Consider the following 21784-nt stretch of genomic DNA (forward strand, 5'->3'; position numbering starts at 1 on the left):
GTTCATGTATTATAAAAAATTCATAGATTTACCAAAATATTAAAGTATATACTTATACATACACATTTGTATATTATAATATGATTAGTAAAAAAAGTTATTTTTTAATAAATTGACTATTACAATATTAATTGAATATTATAATAGAGTCATGAAGTATAAAATAATTAACATATTCTTAAACATTTTTAAATCATGTTTTGACATATTTACAGCTTTTTTAGTGATTTATGATTTGTTAAAATTTTCAAAATATGTATAAAATAATAGATATTATTAAGATATAACTATTATATTATTTTCCTCAATAATTTTATATAAAAATTATGATTAAATTTTTATTTAGTTTGATTATGCTTGAATTCAAATATATATCAAAATTTTCAACAAAAATGAAAAATAAATTATTCAAAGATAGAAAAGTATCATGACAAGGATATTAAGATATGTGCTATATTTTTAGATTGGATAATTGTTATATGAAAATATGAGTACAATGATATGAAGGTATATGTTATATTTTAAGATTTTAATTATTTTTTAATGTAATACTAAAAATATGAAATGGCAATGTAAAGTAACTTTTCAAGATATTAAGAAAAAGAGAAATATCATGATAGACTTTATTGGAGAATATTCGTAGAAAAGAAAGGTATGTGTCCTTGATTGTATTGTTGAAGACAAACAAGAAGTGAATCGTACACTTTAACATTTCATGAAAGGTAATGAAAAGGATATGTTTGAAATATCTCCAATGGAAATACAATTAGTGAAAAAGGTTGATAGTGTTAACAAGTATATGACTTTTGATGATGAAGTAATTACAATCATTGGCACTTCAGATAATAATATCTTAAAGCAAATCTTCTTCAAACAAGAGAAAAGTTGTATGAGTTTTGTATGTTTGGCTCCTTTGAAAGTTGTAGATGAAACATTAATAGGATTTTCAAAAGCTAAATAGTGAATTAAAAACAAATAATTTGTTGAGATATTGCACTATTGAGACTCATATACATAAATAAAACAGGAGTTTGCATATATAGTAGCTTTTATGTTAGTATAAAGATAACATGTAAAAAAAACTATATACATGTATTAAAAAAGTATAATATAGTTTATTATTTCATTTTAGATAAAAATCTCAAAAACTAAATGCAAAAGAGTATATTTGATATTTTATCTATTAGATTATGTTATAATACTTAACTATATATTTGATTGTATATCATATGCATTCGCAAACCATATAACTTTATTTTGTTTGAGAAAATAATTGGTTGTACATTTTAAAAATATTTTAAATCAAAACAATCAGATTACAAATACATACGTTAATGACATAACATATTCATATAAAAACAGGTCATAAAAAGTTAAAAATTTCAAAGATACATTAATATGATGCAAATAGATTTAAATATTAATTATTAGTTAAAATACTTTATATTATGCTATTTATTTTAAAAAAACATTACATATAATCTTAGCACAACTTAACAATAAAATAAGATCCATCATAAATTATAAAAATACAAAAGTATAATTAATATATTTTATGATGTAAATATAAATCACATAAAATTATTAACAAATGATATTAAAGTTAAAAATAAAGAAACTTCTTCAACACTAAATCTTGAAAGTATAAAGTAAAAAATAAAAAATCGAGAAAATTTCTTTAAGATTAAATTTTGAAAGTATCATCCATAAAACATTACACTAATATCACATATATACATATAAATATAAATAAAAGATAACTAAAATGGGATGATATTAAAAATAATTATATTGAATAATATAAATATATTTACAATATTGAAAGTGATAGCTTTTTACATAATATTTAAACATTTAAAGCAACTATAAATTTTGAAATGGAATGTCCATTTGTAGTAATAATAACCCTCTACATGTATTAAATGATTAAGATTGTGAAAGAATTATAAATTTTAACATTTTTTTTTGGTGAAGGAAGGTTTAAATCTCAAATTCAAAAGTCATATCATGAACAAGCTAAATGAAAATTTTTACATTATAAGCAGAGATTTTCACAACACATACCAAATCTTTTTTTCAAGGCATGAAAAATATTAACAAAACAAGTTATTGATTTGATATGGGAAAGAATGTGTAATATACATTAAATGCTTAACCATTGATTACTAAAGATGTTCAGAATAATATAAATATAGAAAGCATATGAAAATCAAGTATCACGTTCAAAGATGTTGAAAAAATTCAAATATAACGAGATTATACAATATCATTAAAGGAAAAAGTTTCTTTTTGATCAGACAAATAGGGCAACCAATTGTTTTGTCTCTTTTTCATGTATGAAATGATTTTTAAAATATTTAATTAATTGTTTAATAAAAAATAAAAATAAAGTATAACATGTGTGAAAACCTAAACAATCTTATATGATCAAATCCATTAACATGTGTAAGATATTTTGATGATTAAGAAATTATAAATAAACTAAAAATATTAAGTACAAATTATAATATGTAATAGAACATAATATATGTTAGCAATAAGAGCTTCCATTAAACAAGATACTATTTCTTTAAAAATATAAACTAAATACATATATACAAATCCATTCAATCAAAACATTAGTATACTTTGATATGCAAATATAGATATACTATATATTTTCAATTCGTATGATACTAATTATTGTTAGTTTTCTTAATTAAAATTTTTAATAATATGTTAAGTATAACACTCAAAAAAATTGGTAATAAAGAATATATTAATAAAAAATAATATTTATGAAAGATTAGATGATCTTGAAGTTATTTTCTAAATACACAAGAAATGAGTTCTCAACTAGCTAGTTATTTATTATTAAGTGTACATTCTCTCAAGCAAGTAGAAAATTTGTCTTCATAAACAGATCTCCTTTTGAACAACAAACTTATATTTTGAAACTTAAACAATATTTATAATATTTACCACCTAACTCCATAAATATAATGTATGAATCAATTATACATATTTAAATATATTAAACATCCCAAAAAATTGAAACAAAAATGCATTAATGAATTTGTAGCTTTATATAAGGTAAAAAATAAAATATATACATAACATTTAAAAAAGAGAGAACACTAAGGTCTATTAAATATGACAAGCATACATATTTAGAAAATTTTAATTGAGATAATATATTATTGTACATTTCTTTTTATGATCACAAATATGAACAATTATAAGAATATCAAAATTGATAGAATGCATATAAATATAATGATAAATTGATATTATTTTTAAAAAATATACTAATAAAAAATTTCAAAATAAGAAGAATATTAAAAATTATGAAGATGATGAAGTTGAGGAATTTGATTTAGATATATAGATAATGAAACAAACTTACAAAACATTGAATGATATGATATTTGAATAGATTTTTAAACATTAAGATCGCGGAATAATGAACATCAAATGATATAATTTATTAAAAAAATGAACCACATAAAACTATGTGTGTGTGTGTGTGTGTAAGTGGTCCGACAAGAATTGGTAAAACATATTTATTATTTCTATTAGTTGAAGCTTTAACAATATTTTATATATGTACGTTTAAAGAAGAATATGATTTTAATATTTGATTTAATTTACTTATTATATTGGAAAAATGTGCTTGTAACATTGGTGGAACTATGATTCATTCAACATTGTGTATTCCAATAAACAATAAAGAAACGACTTCTTTAAATCAAGAGAGTTTGAAAGAGTTATATGCAAAATATAAACAAGTTAAACTACTTATGTTTGATGAAGTTCATAATTCAAAAAAAGAACATTTAATTGTACTAATAATAGAATGAGATCTACACCTTGGGTGCATCAATTGGTCAAACACGTATGTTTGCATGATGTGTTTGTGAAAGTCCAAGAACTTGCCCACTCAAACACTCAATTGGTCCTTTTGTTTGTAGGGTCACAAAAAAAGGAGGGTTTCATTGCGATCAAGCTCTACTATTCATTTGGCTTGAGACCTATCAAATATTAGCATGGCTCTTGCCCACTCTCTTGCAGCTAATATTTTGAGGGGAGGTGCTTCCCCTTATGGGCATTTGGTTTTGTGTATCTTATCTCAAAAAAGAAAAGGATAGGTTTTACATATTTTTATGATGCTGACTAAGGTAGTAGTTAGCTTATAAATTTTAAGACAAATTTAGCAAGCCTTGAGAAAAAGAGTCCATAATTTATTTTGATATTCATGTAATAGAATATTTTTTTCATGAACATAGATTGGGCATCTCCTAACAAAGCTTAGTTCATGCCCTCTTAACATAGCTTAGCTCTTTATTGAGGGTTTGTTGTACTCTACTACTTGAACTTATGATTTTTGGATGCTTTCACTCATCTATAAGGAAGATTAAGTCCATTTCTCTTTCCATATGAACTCATTTTCAAATTAACAAAGCTAGAAATAAATGATAGATAAAATCTTGTAATGGAAAAAACCTATTACTAATGCTTATAAGGCATACTTATATCTTGACTCATTTATGGAGAAGTTTATAAGGTCCATTTCTCTCTTGCCTCACACTACAAGATATAGACCTTATACCGACATTTAAAGCGACGAAAATACAAACAACAAAATTTGCCCCTGTCGTCGCAAAAAGCGTCGTTATTGACAACGCCATAGAAACGTCGCTATATGCGTCGCTATCTTTGCGTTGACGCAGATAGCGACGCAACCAGTAAAGTTGTGATGCTCATAGCGAGGCCAATAGCGACGCGAGCAGTAAATTTGTGACGCAAATAGCGATGGTAACAGGGAATTTTTTTTTTTGTGGCAGAGCAGCAAGCTGCCCTGCCACATATAGCAGTGTGTGCTGTATGAGAGCCATACAAAATAGTTTCTGCACTACTGCATACAAAGCGCTTGCAAACAAAAAGAATGTATACTGAAATCATAAAACTGATACATGAAATAAATACATGATCGCATAAAATGCGATTGGTACAATCATGAAAGGATATCACTAATACATAGAAAATGTCTACATAGATTAGGCGACTAAAAACTAAAGGTGTGTGAGCTCCAAGGATCCAAGGGCGAGCTAGAAATCCTCGTCTCCCGAAAGCTCGTCCTGCCGCAAAGGAGCATCGAACGGATTCTGCAGAAAAAGAAACAACATATCAATCCACCATACAATAATGCATTCAAATATCTCATGGTAACTACGGACAAGAAAGATGAGTGACTTACAGGGCCACCGCGTCTATACAATCTGTCGATCAATGCATTGAGACCATGCCTCTTTGCATATCGAGTCTCAAGGCCTTGCGGATCGCGATTTGTAATGGAGTACTGCAAAGAAAACAAAATGCTAACTGTTAGAAACATGATTGCCAGTACAAAGAATATTTCAAAAAAACAAATAAGCAAAACAAAAGAGAAACTTACAAAGTCCTTCAAATATGTCATGTGGCCGCCACTCCCAAGATGATGCATTACTCCGGCCTCGAGTCGTGCCCTCGCCGCCTCCCGCTGGCTGACTCCAACGTCCTGGTGAATCTGTAGCCTCCTCCCTCAGTCGGCGCGAGTCGTCTGCATCTAACCACTCGGGCTTTGCAGCCCCACTCTTGATTGCCTTGCGTGCGTCGGATCGTCTATGTGACATGTATGCACGTATGCAATCCATCATCCAGCCCGTAGAGAATCTATCTACTGCGGCTGGCACCGGAAACTCCTCGTGCAAGGATGCTACTATGTAGTCCTTGCTCCCCTCCGGTATGTTCTTCCAATGATCCAGGACGTTGTGCCGAAAAACTTGTTGGCACAACTCCCTCATGCGAGCCATCACCCTCCTCCTCTCATCATTCATGATGATGGCTCTTGACCTATTATCAACTAGGTATCCATAACCCCTAGGAGTCTGCCTAAGATGGGTCCTCTCCCATCTCCGTCCACGCTCCTGGGCATTTCCAGGAGACCCCTGTACATCCGGTGTACCGACGGGGGTACTCTCTCTCAGAGTGCCACTCAAAGGGGTGCCACCAAAGGGGGTGCCACAAAAAGGAGTGCCACCAAAAGGCGTGCCACCTGCTGATGGCTGCGCAAAAGCCGTAGTAACTGGAGTAGACGTCCCCACAGGTGTGACAAATCCTGGAGGTGACGCAGCTCCAGCTGAACAACAAGACGGAGACACCACGTTCGTGTCTCCACAGCAGCACCCCTCTGATCCCGATGCAGTCCCTCCCTCTGGCCCAAGTCGTGAGCGTCGAGATCGTCTGCTCGAAGCTGAAGCATCTGATCGTGCTGAAGCAGATCTAGCAGAGTGCCCTAACGAAGAATGAGACAGCTCCTGGCCTGCCATCTCTCTGAATCTCGCAAGCTGATCTAGAGACATGCGTGCCATCATGTCCTGAAACTCCTCATCGCTCATCCCTCGACTCATCCTGAAAATGTCACTTGCACAGATAAAAATGATGTTAGAATAATCAATTTAAACTATACAAAGCATAGTAATATAAATCATTTTTGAAAAATCCCTCTTAAAATGCATATCTTATGTACCTTTATGGAAGATCTAAACAACGAATTGAGTAATACAATTCTCCAAGAATGAAGTATTCTATGGTCCCATGTTAATCTCCTGACACAACTCTGCATACGTTGGAAGGTCGATAGACATGTCACCACAAAAGAACGAGTCTGCCTCGTTCTCAAAAAATTCTTGGACTTCTGTATTTCCATCATTGTTAGCCAATGCGGGCTCCAAGCTTGCGGGGGCCTCTACCCCTTGTAATATCGACCCCTCTATTTGCATATTTTCTTCATCTATGCCTGGAACATCGCTTTGATAATATACTCTCGCACCTCGAGGAGTTGAAGGTATAATATACCACCATCGAGGTTGTCGGGGGTTTGGATAGAAGATTACCTATTCACAAACACTTACAAAGCGAGTTCAAACCATTGTGACATAAACCATGTCGTATTACAATTAGCAAGCAAATGACTCTTTGCACATGTTCACAATGGGCCTGCAACACAAAGGTGTCGCGCAAATCCGTCCATTTTTTTTCGGAATCTATTTCGAGAAATCCAGATGGACCTCGTCGAATTGTTGCTCCAGCTCCTCCAAGTACCACTTTGAACCCCTGCACATCGAATAGTATCATGGAGAAGCTACGATAATCCACCGTAATAATACTTTGCAAGTTCCCAAAATACTCCATCTCATCCACAACCGTGTTCGGATCCGTTGCTCGTCGCCGGCTCTCTTGCTCAAACCTTGCCATGACACCACTGTCCATTGTGGAGCGCATTTTGTCAATACGCTCCACGCGAAAATGCCGTTCGCGCAACCACACTGCACTATATATTTTGTACTGTACATTGAAACACTCAAATTAGATGTAGCAAGTAAATTTAGATACAACACATTCTAAACCCCTCATTACCTTTGGACTACATCCCCTCGAGAACTCCCACTCCTCCATTGAGACCTCTATCCCTTCGCTGGATGCTGCGGTCAAGGCCCCATGCAACCATCGTGTTGACATAAACCGCGACATCTCCTTCATGCCTTCGGGATATCGAATTGGTCGGTGATGCGTACTGCGTCGGAATTCAGCTCGCGCTTCCTCACGATCTTGCCTTGCAATCTGGTACTTGGCGAGCCACGTCTCTATGGAGGCATGGTGCAATATACAAAAGCGATTCACCTTCTCTTTCGTTGAGGCATCCATTCTTTTTTCTATCCCATTTCCAACCACCACATCTCCAGTCAGTCTATCATCGTCCTTCAGTGTCCATAGCATTTCATTGTCTGGTTCCACCGTTGGTAGCCATTGTGAGATATGTACTAACGCCTTTGACACCAACCAACCTTCCGCCATGCTACCTTCTAGACGAGCTTGTTGTTGCAAAAAGCCTTTCAAGATTTTCATGAAGTGCTCCAGGAAGAACATCCATCGCGTATGGACAGATCCAGCAATCTCCACTTCGTCCACAAGATGCACAAGAAGGTGAACTTGTATCGTGAGCATGCTAGTGGGCAGGTATTTCTCAAAGAGACAGACCGTCTCAACTGCTCCCTGCCTTGCGGATTCAATAGAGGACGTCTTAATCTCTTTCTGTGAGATCCATTGCACCAAAGTCGACAACTTGTAAATGGCCCCGCGAATTTCTGGAGTAAGGCATCTTGTGATCGCGATCGGTAGGACAAACTGCCACAAATGAGAAAGCATTATGAATAATGGTCACTTTTCAAATTGCAAAATGCCCACGCTAATTACAATCCATTTTGTTCACAAACCTGACATATCTTATGCCAATCATGGGATTTTAACCCCAATTGGTCATCTTTAGAAAATGCGGACATGAGAGAACGCATTATACCCGTCGGAGTGCGGATAGACTTGATTACTTGCTTCACATTGCGCTCTTCTTTGGTAGACAAAACCCAGGGAGCGCGAGGAAGCTGCAGTGCCCCTTCAGCACTCGACTGCGGCCAAAGCGCCTCCATCTTACCTACCTCCTTCAAATCCATTCGTGACCCTATAGTGTCTCTCTTTCCTGTGATGTGGTCCCATAACAAGCTGTCCACATTCTTGAAAATATGCATGGGATCCAACAAGTGGTTGACCTGTAAGTGGGTCCAATATGGCAACTCGTAGAAAACTGAGAATCGTCACATTCCATTTGGATGTAATTCCGGGTTTACCATTTTCAGCTCATACCAGCTTGCAGCGTTCATACGTGCTGGAGGTCGTCCAAGAAAATCTTCCCTGAGTTCATGATCCTCCGGCAAGAAAGCGGCGTGTCCTTGATATACCATCTTCTTCATGGTTCGTGACCTTCGGGAGTCTAACTGTTGCCCACACAATGGACATGCATGATAACCTGAGGTAACCAGACCTGTAAGGCGAGCCACGACCTACTGAATACTTGATTGAATGAAATAAAATATAGATATTACCAGCAAGAACGGAGGTCTGCTCACTTGAGCACTCTCCCAATCCCGGAAAGTCATGCATCGTCCACATGAGAATGGCTCGAATGTTGGCTGGCCGCCTCGACCATCGCGCCTGCTCATATCTTGCACAATGACCCCCTCCTCCCACAAAATCTTAAGCTCATCGACTAATGGATGAAGATACACATCCATATTTTTTACTTTGTCGCGGCCCGGGACGAGCAAGCTAAGGATGAGATGTCCTTTCTTCGTAGAAAGCCATGGAGGGATGTTGTAGTTGACAAGCACTATAGGCCACACACTGTAAGAAGTCAAGCGCAGACCGAATGGGTTCACACCATCGATGGCGAGACTGAGCCGAAGATTCCTTGGCTCTCGCGCAAAGCTTAGGAAGGTAGAGTCAATGTGGCTCCATGCGCGTGAATCCGTTGATATTTGTTGAACTCCATCCGTGGACCTATTTTGCACATGCCACGTTGTCAAGCTTGCCATGCCAGACGTGCGAAACATGTGGTTTATGCGGGGGATGAGCGGAAAGTGCCTGAGAACTTTTTGAGGGATGGTTTGCCCTTGCAAGTCCTGTCGATACCTGTGAGCACCACACTTTGGACATGTCTCCATAGTCTCATATTCATCTCGAAACAATATGCAGTCGTTGATACATGCATGGATGTTATTGTAGTCCATGCCAAGCTTCCGTAAAACATGTTGTGCATTACCACGAGACTCAGGCATGGTATTTGCAGGTGGTAATATATGATATTTCAATAACCTGAAAAAAATCATAAAACACCTTGAAAAAGCACAAATGTTTACAATAATACTGTTAAAAAAAAATCAATGAAGCCTATGTGCAAGGTACCTGAATAACTTAGTCACACTCGTATCGCTCCAACCGTATTTTGCTTGCACACTTAAGAGTGCAAGCAATGTCTTCAACCGAGATACTCAGCACCCATCATATAATGGTATGGATGCTTCCTCTCTAAGCGGGTCAGATGTCTCAACATCCAGGGGAATCAATGCATCGATCATTGCCTCCATCTCAGGCTCCAAGATTGTAGGTAGGTCGGGAAGGTTGTCTGTCTCCTCTGGCATTGACGGTATAGATGGGCCTTGCGAGTGGTGGATTGGCTCCTGCAATCCATCCATCGCACGTCCACGAACTCTTCTAATTGGCCACAAAGGGTGCACTCCCCCTTGGGTCGAGACATCACCCCCCTGGATAGAAAATTTGTCAACAAGACCCAATCTTATTGTGTATGGTTTTCAATTAGCTTGCGAGTACAATGCATGATTAATATTAACTTCAAATTACCGTTTGCTGAAAATCCGCAATCGCTTGATCAATGATCTCAGATTGAAACTCGCCAAATCGTCGTATGTGTTCTATAGACAATCGGTGTTTTCGTCTAATTGCCAACTTGCATTGAGAGCAAGGACATGGGACACGCTGATTAAGATACATCTCGCAGTATTGAACAATAAGACCTTCTTCGTTTTCCATCTTATCTACATCACAGTAAACGAGGCTTAAATGGATAGCTTTATGGAGATGTACGTCAAGTTGCAAGTTGACTATAAATCTTGCATTGTATATAGTAGTTGAGAGATTTTCCGATGTTATATCTCGGCCTTGTATCATGCTCAAGGATTTGTTTGTCCCGATAGATAATTATTCGTTATTGTAAAAAACTGCACTAGAGGGCTTTGAGTATAAGTAATTCATTTTGAGCATCATTGTGGATCTCTTAGTCTAATAATAAATCAGTCTCAACAAAAAGCATCTTAGAAATGTGGCTTTTTTGTCCTAGGATCGCGTATTAAAATTAATGCGCGCCATCTATGAAATTTATCAACTATAGTAATAAAATTTATTTTAATCAATTCTACTCATAGTCATAAGACCTGAGAGAAAATATCCTATACTCAATTTAAGGGATTCTTCTTCTATAACAATACTTTTGGGTTCATTTTGATGAAGTACCGTAATGACCATTAGCTAGGGTATCATTTTCTTTTAGTCCTTCCGTTGACTAGTTGGCATGATTTCTAATTTGTTATGCCTATAAAGTTAATACAAAAATAATGAATTATGCATATCACAATTAGATCCCCTACTTGGACATTATGAAGGACATGACCATTTTTAAGCCATCTTAAAGAGTCACCAATGTACGTGGCCCATGGCAAAGCACATTGCATACCATTATTGATAAGTCTATTATCTTAAATTTCCTTCCCCTCCCTCTCCCTCTCTTTCTCTCCCTCTCTCTCCCTCTCCCTCTCTTTCTCTCTTTCTCTCTTTCTCTCTCATTTCCTCTCCTGAACAAGCAAAAAAGAAAGTGATTCAAACATTAAACAAGCAAGAGGGAGAGTGAGAGAGAGAATGCACTCTCTCTCTCTCACCCTCACCCTCTCCCTCTCGTTCTCTTTCTCTCCCTCTCTTATTTCCTTCCCCTCCCTCTCCCTCTCCCTCTCCCTCTCCCTCTCCCTCTCCCTCTCCCTCTCTTTCTCTTTCTCTCCCTCTCTATCTCTCTTTCTCTCTCGTTTCCTAAACAAGCAAAAAATAAAGTGATTTTAACATTAAACAAGCAAAAGGGAGAGGGAGAGAGACAATGCACTCTCCCTCCCTCTCTTTCTCTTTCTCTTTCTCTTTCTCTTTCTCCCTCTCCCTCTCCCTCTCTTTCTCTTTCTCTCCCTCTCTCATTTCCTCCCTCTCTCTCTCCCTCTCCCTCTCTTTCTCTTTCTCTTTCTCCCTCTCCCTCTCCCTCTCTTTCTCTCTTACTCTCTCGTTTCCTATCCTAAACAAGCAAAAAAGAAAGTGATTTAAACATTAAACAAGCAAAAGGGAGAGGGAGAGAGAGAATGCACTCTCCCTCTCTTTCTCTTTCTCTCCCTCTCTCATTTCCTTCCCCTCCCTCTCCCTCTCCCTCTCTTTCTCTTTCTCTCCCTCTCTATCTCTCTTTCTCTCTCATTTCCTAAACAAGCAAAAAATAAAGTGATTTAAACATTAAACAAGCAAAAGGGAGAGGGAGAGAGACAATGCACTCTCCCTCTCTCATTTCCTTCCCCTCCCTCTCCCTCTCTCTCTCTTTCTCTCCCTGTCTTTCTCTCTCATTTCCTCTCCTAAACAAGCAAAAAAAAAGTGATTTAAACATTAAATAAGCAAAATGGAGAGGGAGAGAGAGAATGCACTCTCCCTCCCTCTCCCTCTCTTTCTCTTTCTCTCCCTCTCTCATTTCCTCCCCCTCCCTCTCCCTCTCCCTCTCTTTCTCTTTCTCTTTCTCCCTCTCCCTCTCCCTCTCCCTCTCTTTCTCTCTTACTCTCTCGTTTCCTCTCCTAAACAAGCAAAAAAGAAAGTGATTTAGACATTAAACAAGCAAAAGGGAGAGGGAGAGAGAGAATGCACTCTCCCTCTCTTTCTCTTTCTCTTTCTCTCCCTCTCCCTCTCTTTCTCTTTCTCTTTCTCTCCCTCCCTCTCCCTCTCTTTCTCTTTCATTTCCTCTCCTAAACAAGCAAAAGAGAGTGATTTAAACCTTGAATAAGCAAAAGAAAGAGAGAGGGAGACTCACCAATGAGATATGGCGAGCGTGGGGCGGCTTCTCTTTGCGATGAAGGCTCATCCACTCCTTCGCGAACAACGGCGGCGGCGGCGCCGGAAAGTCTTCTTCCTCTCCTTCTCTCACGACGGTCGCTCTCTCCCTCGCTCTCGCTCTCAAAACTCTCAGTGGAGCAAAAGAAATGAAAACCGCACTCGGGTTTCGGCCGCGTTTTTCCCCTGCGACCCGTCGCTATTTACGTCACTATTTGCATCGCTATTTGCGTCGCAAATGCGACGCAAATAGCGATTTGTGACGCAAATAGCGATGCAAATAGCGACGCCAATAGCGGCGCCGCTATCCGCCATCGCTAATCGGCGTCGCTAGTGGCCCAAATCCTTGTAGTGTCATCATGTCCTTTCCAAATTGACAAAATTGAAATCCAAGAATAGTTATAGTATTGTCAAGAAAAAAACATATTACTAACACTTACAAGGTATCCTTACGTAGGATATTCTAAAGTTTCATTATGTATGATTTGTTATGACAATAGTCTCACAACTTGATGTATATACTAATGTAAATGATATGTGTGGTTTGGATACAAGATTTTATGAATTACAAAAGCTACAACTAGGGTTTGAGATAAATTGGTTCCTTGTTATTGCTATTTGTTACCTTCTCTCTTTCTTTTCATATTCTTTCACTGAAATCCATATATATGTGCTATGAGCTTTTCTTTCTGAGGCTCGATGTCTTTTGGCCATATATGCCAAGTCTCTTAACATCTTTGGTGAGCTCTACATGAAAGGTCAAAGGAAGAGTTCTACAACATGGATGATTCTATAGATACATGATTTGTACAACTAGTAGATTTGCAATAGATTATTGGACATATGGGATGTATAAGCATGAAGAAGCTATTAGAACTACACTTCAGCCAATTATGGCTAAATTGAAGTGGTTTGAAGGATGGGATGTGCCTAAGTACTTGTGGCTCTATGCAAAGAACTTAGAATTTGTTGGGGTTCACGCAAACCAAACGAGCTTGGGTTCTAGTCTCGGAGATTATAACTTGCATAAGAGCTATTTTTGTAGAACATGATAATAGATGGGATGATTTCTCAAAAGCACTCTAAAACTTATTCTCTATAAGATGGCTATCGGGTTTTCTTTTTCTTTTTCCTTTTGGCGCATGGGTTGTAAACTCAGAGAGGATGACTATTTCATGGAGGATGCTAAATGGGTAACAAAAGTAGCTTTCTTGGAGTGATTTTCTAAGTCTAGTAAGGGATTAGCAGCTATTATGACAAGTAGTCTTTATCACAATGGATATGGCCAGTTGATATGGATCATGGATGGAGGATGTGGGCTATGAATAATCCACTAGGGGATTTATATGTTGCATGACCAAATGCAATATCACTATTGGAGTTGTACAATATGAGCAATATTTCAATGTTTAGGATGAATCTACATACCCTCTGACTCTTGGGCATTTATATATCCTACAATTTTCATGGAAACAAATGGCATGTGTGATGGATTTGCTTATACTTGGGTAAGAAGCTGTGATGGTGGTAAATGGGCTATTCAGTTTCTTATAGTATGTGTGAACCATAAGAGAAATCATGATAGTATTTTAGAGTATACTTCACCCCCAACTTTTGCATAATTAAAAAAAATCTCATAAGAAGATGGATTTTCAATAGCCGCCATTATAAAGTGGGACTATGATGGTGTTGAAAGGAAAAGGGTATCGCCTCTTTTTGTAGGTACATACAATTTTTATGCAGGGTTTGCAATATTTTTAGCAAATCGTCTAGTTTACTTTTAGAAACTTGAAAATATACATAGACATGTGAGTCAATATGTTCATAAGGCTCAAGCAAAGGTGAGGCAAAAGGGTTGCTTGAGTGGATTTTTGATGAGTTGTCTTATATCAATACTATGGTAGATCTTGCCACTATGATTGAGTTTAGCTTGCACACAGGGAACAACATTGTCAAAGTATGCTCTTTTGACATGTAGAAAATGATAGGAGATTTTGAAAAACAAACATGTAGATGCATAGACAAAAAATCAGAGGCATGGGTTGAAACAAAATATTAAAAAAAAGGCTAAGAAGGCTAAGCCCATTGCTTTGTCATTGCCTTTTGACAATGAAGAAAATTTAGAGTCAGGCAAATCTTAGAGATCCAAAGAGAATTGGCCATAAGTTTAGAACAGAGTCATTAAAAGACTTGAAGATTGGTTGCAAGGATTTTCTTACTCATCAAAGAAACAATGCTTCACGGATATGCTAGCAAAACATGGTAAAGCATTTGCATTTCAACCACATGATGTGTTGATTGATCCTCGTGTTATATTGCTCTGATGGTTATTTTCATTATGCATCATGTACCTTGGAATTTTTGGTCTATTCCAGTGTCGAAAGCTCATTTTCCAAAGTTGATTGAGTTACTGAATGATAAGATCAGAATGGGTATATTGGATCTATATTCTACTATATATTCATATAGATTGTTCATTGTGCCAAAGAAGAATGGGACTTTAAGATTCATATAGGATATGTTGTTGCTATTGACTAAAATGAGTATAAAAAATGTTGGGGATGGTTCAATTGTAGATGAGTTTGAAGAAGCTTTTGCAAGAAGGGTTGTCTACTCCTTGGATGACCTTTACTTTGGATATGTTCGATTTCATTGGCTATTGGAAGTAGAGATTTAACAACAATTAAAACATCTTTGGGCTATCTACTCCTTGGGAGACCTTTACTCCGATTTCATTAGCTATTGAAAGTAGAGATTTAACAACAAATGAAACATCTTTGGGATTGGTAAGGATGTGTACCTTGCCATAGGGAGCAACAATACAATGAATAAAATTTTGCGAGAATATATATCACAGATCACTATGTTTTTTCTTGATAATGTATTGATAAAAGGATGTGAGGAAGAGGCTAAATATGAATCAATGGATGAAAAGCTTGGGGAGCCCACTATGTATAAAAATGTGCATCATGTGAGCTCAAAAAAAGGGAATATAAAAAATCATAAGCTTACAAATGTACATTCATAGAAGGAAATATTTTAAATTGTATAAATTTATTCATAAAATGGATTTCTATATTGCACACGTGAAATTTTCTTTTAACAGAAGGGCATTGTTAAATTCTAACATTGGCTTGGATCTTTGCCAGAAGGGTATGATGAACCCTAATGAGTAAACATAGTACCCCCATACTTTAGGGTATTACGCCCACTTGCCACAAATTGTGGTCTTGTAGAGTTGAGGTAAATATTATCCTTCATTGGAGTGTTCAACTTGAATATGTTAACATACATAAGGGGATTTGACATGCATAAGGCAAGCATAAGAATGGGCTTTTAATATCCCTTTCATGGATGGCTAGGATTTGATGGCTATCCACCTATCCAACGGCCCTAAACATGTCACTTGAAGGGCAAATACTTTGTCTAGCTACATGTCATGAGTTGGTTAGTGGTAAAGGTAGGAGATTGAACTATAATGAATTTTTAGAATGATGTGTAAGAGCATTGAGATTATCTTCATGTGAACCTACAATCACCTGTAGATTAACATTTGCACACTAATCATACATCACATGTGTGGTGTATGCGGAAAGCCCTTTGTTCGGGCCCTAAACTTGCAAATCCATCCCAAAGATGGTGAAAATTAATTCACCAACTATTCTCTTGCTCTTGTGCACGCACACACACACACACACACACACACACACACACACTCTCTCTCTCTCTCTCTCTCTCTCTCTCTCTCTCTCTCTCTCTCTCTATGTAAAGGGATTGTATCCATGTTAGCACCCAGTATAAAAAAGTGCGTGCCCACACTATGGGTGAGGGTTGGATGTCTATTACTTGATGTGCCCACACTTTGGCCAGGTGTCAGACATCTGCTACTTGATGTGTAACTAGTCTTACACCGTTTTTCTTTTGTCTACCCCTCATCTTGACCAAAGAACTGCATGTGCACATGCACATGTGCGTGCGCGCACGCGTGCACACACGCAGCTCCATCATCACCATGCTTCCCTCCCCCCTCTCGCTCTTTCGTGTTTTCTTTGCCCCCTCTTTCTTGTTATTTTTTGGCCTTTCTCCCCTTTTCAACCTGCATGGGTCCTAATTTCATTAGAAACCCTATCCCAGTGCCAATTTTCATCGCTGGGCCTATTTATCCCGTCTCTACACATCTCCGTATCTCTGCCTGCCATCAGTTGCGCCTTGCACAACCTCCGTAAGACAGCTAGCCATTGCCATTCTATGGTAGCGAGACTGAGTAATGTTCAGTTAGCAATGAGAAAATTTAACATTCACTTATGCAGTAGACTGGCGCACAAACCTGGCCTTTACAAGACGCCAGTGTCATAGATGACCTATATAGGTGCTGTGATTTTGGCTACCATAAGCTTGGCGGATGACATGCTCATCAGGCAACATCATTGTAAAAGCAATAGAGCGACATCTCCCTCGGCTAAAAGCTGGAAGATTGATCAGATGAGGGCCCTGGTTTGCCTTCTTGACTACACTTTTTGGCAGGGCCAAATGCGGATGAAGAATCACCCCGAGAAATATTGAAGAATTCTAGCCCTACAGGTATGGCTTATATGATTCTTTGATTTAGCTTTCTTTTGTAAGTGGATTGCCGTAAGCTATTTGTATAAGCATGAGTACCAATGACTCAGAGATTATCTCTGCTACAGGATGCTTTTCTTCTCTGTTCCTTCAAGGTTGGTCACTTAAGGCTCCAAGCTCCCCTTCCTTCTCTCTGCTCCTGCCTCCTCTAGAATCATCATCACCAATGAGATCATAGCCTGCAAAAAGTATAATTTTAATTGTACGATGGAAGCCAACCACTCAGATGCCTTTGGCGATGATGATAGCTTCACAAATCTGGAGCACTACATCAGCTTTTTATGGTCTATTCTTGATGGCCATTTTGGACAGCTGTGTAGGGATTTGGACCTGAAGCTCAATCGCTTTCTCTACCTAGTCCATTATGTACATGGTCATCCTATTTGTGTGATCTCCTGGCTATTTAGAAATAAGCTTGGAACTCTCCAACACTGTCTCTCCATGAGAAGCCGCTTCCATTGATAGGGATCAAGAATTATCTTTTCCAGCTATGCTACGTGCTTGTGCACAAGTCGAATGTTGCATTGGAAAAGTTCATGGTAAATGGTGGTTACTGGTCATTAAAGTTTTCCCTGAAAGTGCATTGGTTTTTACTTCTTGAAGCTGAAGGGGTTGATGATGCAAAAGAAGTAAAGAGTTTGTTGGAGAAATGTTAGATGTAGCCTTGATGGGAGATTGGCTCCTCTGGTATGACCAAAGAAGACAAAAACAAATCCAAGCAGTAAAAATTGCATGTTCAAGCTTCTCTCCTCATGTTAGCATTTGAACCTAACTAGTTTTCATTTATAGAAAGCTACATCACTAGTTGCATCCCCAGCTCTTGTTGACTGAAGAAGAAGTCATTAGAAGCCCCTTGGATGACTGGGATTCATCATTAAAGGTTCTAAAGAAGTTGATGCCAAGCCTAAAAGTGTGTGGTGCATTCTTAAAAAAATATTCAAACCAAGGCTGACAATGAAATAATCAAGGAAGTAGAGTTTGATTTCCAGAAGACTTTTGAAAGAGAAAGAGGATGAAGAAAAAGCTGTAAGGAGGGATGGCTTAGTCAAATTTGTGAGTTTTTTTAGATGATTATTTAAGGACAAACCAAAAAGAGGAGAGAGTTGGAAGTGAGATCGGGGAGGAGGAAAGTTTGTTAAGTGTTGGACAAGAATGAAGCAAAAGAGGAAATGAGATGGAGAGAATTGACAAAGAGGAAAAAGAAACCATTAGTGTCAAGGAGGAGGATGTCTCTTTTGTAGGTTTTTCAAAGTTCACCTTAAAGAAGAAGGCAAAGTGGTGCTTGTGTTGTCAACAAAATCTTTTGTGTTAATCAATGTTGAAAGCAATCTTGGGATAGATGGTTTTTTCAAAAAGGTTATTCAAGGATCACAATCTTGAAGAGTCAAGAATCTTCAATATACGTTGAGAACGTGGAATGAGCCCTTCAAGTATCTTGAAAAAGCTGTTCAAGGGTAGGGTTGACGATTTGGGGATTGTCACTCTGGAGGAAGGGTCAATAATAGGTGGTGATAGTTCCTTTCCAGGAGAACACAAAGAGAGTTTAAAGATTATAGAACCCAATATGTTACCAAGAAAAGAAAATCGTTGAGGCAAATGCTAAGTTTGAGAGTTGCATACTAGAAATACTAGTTGATATTTTGTACAAACAAAGTGGTCAAGATAAGCTAGCTACAACATCTGTAAGGTGGTCAATGCCAATGCCACATGAAAAGAGCCCAAATTTTGTTGATGGAGACTCTTCACAGTAAGTTTGGTTTTTGCTAGTTTTAAGCATTCTATGCAAACAGTTTGCATATTAGATCAAGAAGAGAAACTCATGTTGAAAAAGGGCGGTTTCTTGATATATGGCTTTAGGAGCTTTCTTCACCTTGCATTCTATGGAAATAGTCTTCGTGTTTCATTAAGAAGAGAAACTTGCATTTAGCTTTCTTCACCTTGCATTCTATGGAAATAGTCTTTGTGTTTCATTAAGAAGAGAAACTTGCATTTAAAAGGGGTGGATTCTTGAAATTTGGCTTTAGTTCATCTTATTGACTCTATGGTAAAAACATATGTAGAAATATGTTTTTCAACTTAGGAAACCATCATCATTTAAATTTCCTATTGTGTGAGAGTGGTAAAGTGTTGTTTGGCTCCTTAGCGTGTCATTCTTGGTTAAAGGGTTTGAGGGTAGTGCCAATCCATTCTATTACTTTGATTTATAACAACTGTTAACTTTGTAGCTAAGCACGTGTGTTAGTGCCCATTTGTGACTTAGTGTAATCTAGCAATGTTAGTGCCCATTTGTGACTTATTGTAAACTAGTATGAGTTGGATAGCTAGCAATTAGGTGGACAATTTGAGGGTAGGCTCAATACTGGGAATGATGCATACTAGCCAAGTGAATCATTGAGTCATGGTGTTGACCAACATATGAGTGAAAAATTCTTATGGGTCAACCACATTCATTCACAATGGATACTCTTCCTTAACTAGTTAGTGATCTTGATCAGCATTGCTATTAGCAATTATTGTATTGTAGAAAGGACGATATAGTTATAGATATTCCTCCACCACAATATATAGATTGTATTGAGTAAGTCATTTGGGTATCATACCTTGTGCTAATCATTAGTTTAGATTCTTAGTCGACTTCACTTAAAAGAAGTTTTAATTGCCCATATGTTAGGCACCAGAAGTGGAAACAATAAGTCTTCACTCATGAAAACACCAATTGTAGTTTATGCTATACCAAGAGCTTGTGGAATGGCCAATGATAGTAGGTCAATCCCTCAATAAAACACATGCAAAATGGACACAAACTGGTTGCATCTATAGCACCACACAAAGAGCCTCTTCACATATTGAACCTCCAAATTTTGAGACAGTGTGACCAAAGTACTTTTACACTTGGAATAGTTAATGTGGGTTTTGGGTATGCATGGTTTTTCACCTAATCATATGGCTATGTAGTGCAACAGTTTGCTGCACATACAATTAGGTGGTTAGATAGTGGATGATGCATGTGACTGCATTGCCAAAAGTGGTTTAATCAGTGCATAGTAGATGAGTCCTTTCTTGGTTCATGTGCGACAGTTTTGGATTACTCAAATCATAAACCCTTGTCCTCTACATGGCATTGTCATTACAACATTGGATTGTGCATTCTACTTGCTTTGTCTCTCCATTTGTGATTGGTGTTTGCAGCAAGATTTTGATATCAAGCATTGTTCGTTCTCGACCCCTTAGAGGTGTTCATATGTTCATCTCATGTTTACTCTTTATGTTTCAAAATTAAGTTTTTATTAGAGGTTCATTCTCTAGATGGGTAGCATGTATTAGCAATATAGTTAGCTCATGTGTGATTTTGGGCTATGTTGGGCATTACCAAGGTATTTAGGCATTTTTTAGTGGTTAGTATGATGCTTATTTTGGCTTTTATTGTAGGATGACCAGGATTAAATGTAGGTTAAGTTGTTGCCATTTATGGCTTTCTTTTGGTCTATATATTCAGGGCTTCCTCCTCAATCTCAATCATTCATCACTTAGAGGTTCTATTGGAGAGAGGGAGGTAGTGCTAGTGTCCACGCAGCATGTGACTCACTATTGTATATGACTATCTTGTGTTTGGTATATGGATTCTATTTCTCGAGCATCCTTTTGAGTTCTCTTCTTTGCAGTATTCTTTTGTGTTTTCTCTTTCTCTCTCTTATATCTTGTGTTCAGTCTATTTAGTGTAGTTTGTGTTGTTGGTTCGGCTGTATTCTCTCTCCTCGTGTTCTCTCCTTTATTTTCTCCTTATATTATCTCCAAATGGCTCCTTCTTGTTATTCCACTAATATCAAACTACATGGCCTTGATTACCTAACATGGAGTGCTATTATAAAAGCATGATTTGTATAGAAGTAGTTATGGTATGTTGTGTCTAGAGCTTGTGAGTATCCTAAGCATCCTACTCCTCTTCCAGCTCATTTTGATGATGAAAACTATGAAGAAGGTGCGGTCACATGGGATATTAATGATGCCCATGCATTTTCTACTCACATGGGATTCTTTGGTTTAGGCCAAGGCCAAGGAATGGAAAATATTATCTTCTTTAGACTGAGGGTAGGGCTTGGTAGTCCCTCCTGCTTTCTAGTATAGGTGATATGGTCATTCCTCATGACTCTCCATTACTAGAGAGGGAGTGTGAGAGGGTGGGTGAGGTGGGGTAGAGCCTCACCTTTATAGGTATATAGGTGCATAGGTTCAAGAGAGATCCATCCCTGATGCATTAATTGAAGTTTTTAGGTTCAAATCATGAAGTTGAGATTGACATCGAGGTTCATGATGGGTTGTTATTTGATGTAGAGGGGATTGACTCATAGTCCAAGCTCACATTTTTGGTCTTGGCCAAAGGCGAGGAATCCATGGTCATGTATGTTCAAAGGCATTTTTGACATAACGGTCTTGTATGTTACTATGAGACATTAATGATAGACACATAGAGAGGCTATGATTCTTCTCTATTTTTAGGAGTTGGTACGATCAACATCGACACTTAAGTTCTCTCCACGGCACCTTACTGGTGGCTTGATCACCCATTGCTTGGGTATCCATGGCTCTGTTTTGGTGGTTCTTTGTTGTATGGACT

At 37.4% G+C, this 21784-nt stretch overlaps 1 pseudogene; it reads left to right on the forward strand.

Moving 5' to 3' along the window:
- The first annotated feature begins 17376 nt into the window (after nt 1–17376).
- Nucleotides 17377–18976, forward strand: LOC148018435 (uncharacterized; annotated as a pseudogene).
- Nucleotides 18977–21784: the final 2808 nt, after the last annotated feature.

The sequence above is a fragment of the Lygodium microphyllum genome, chromosome 21 (assembly GCF_053477565.2).
Source record: "Lygodium microphyllum isolate KBCC chromosome 21, Lygodium_microphyllum_v1.1.10, whole genome shotgun sequence".
Classification (NCBI taxonomy): Eukaryota; Viridiplantae; Streptophyta; class Polypodiopsida; order Schizaeales; family Lygodiaceae; genus Lygodium; species Lygodium microphyllum.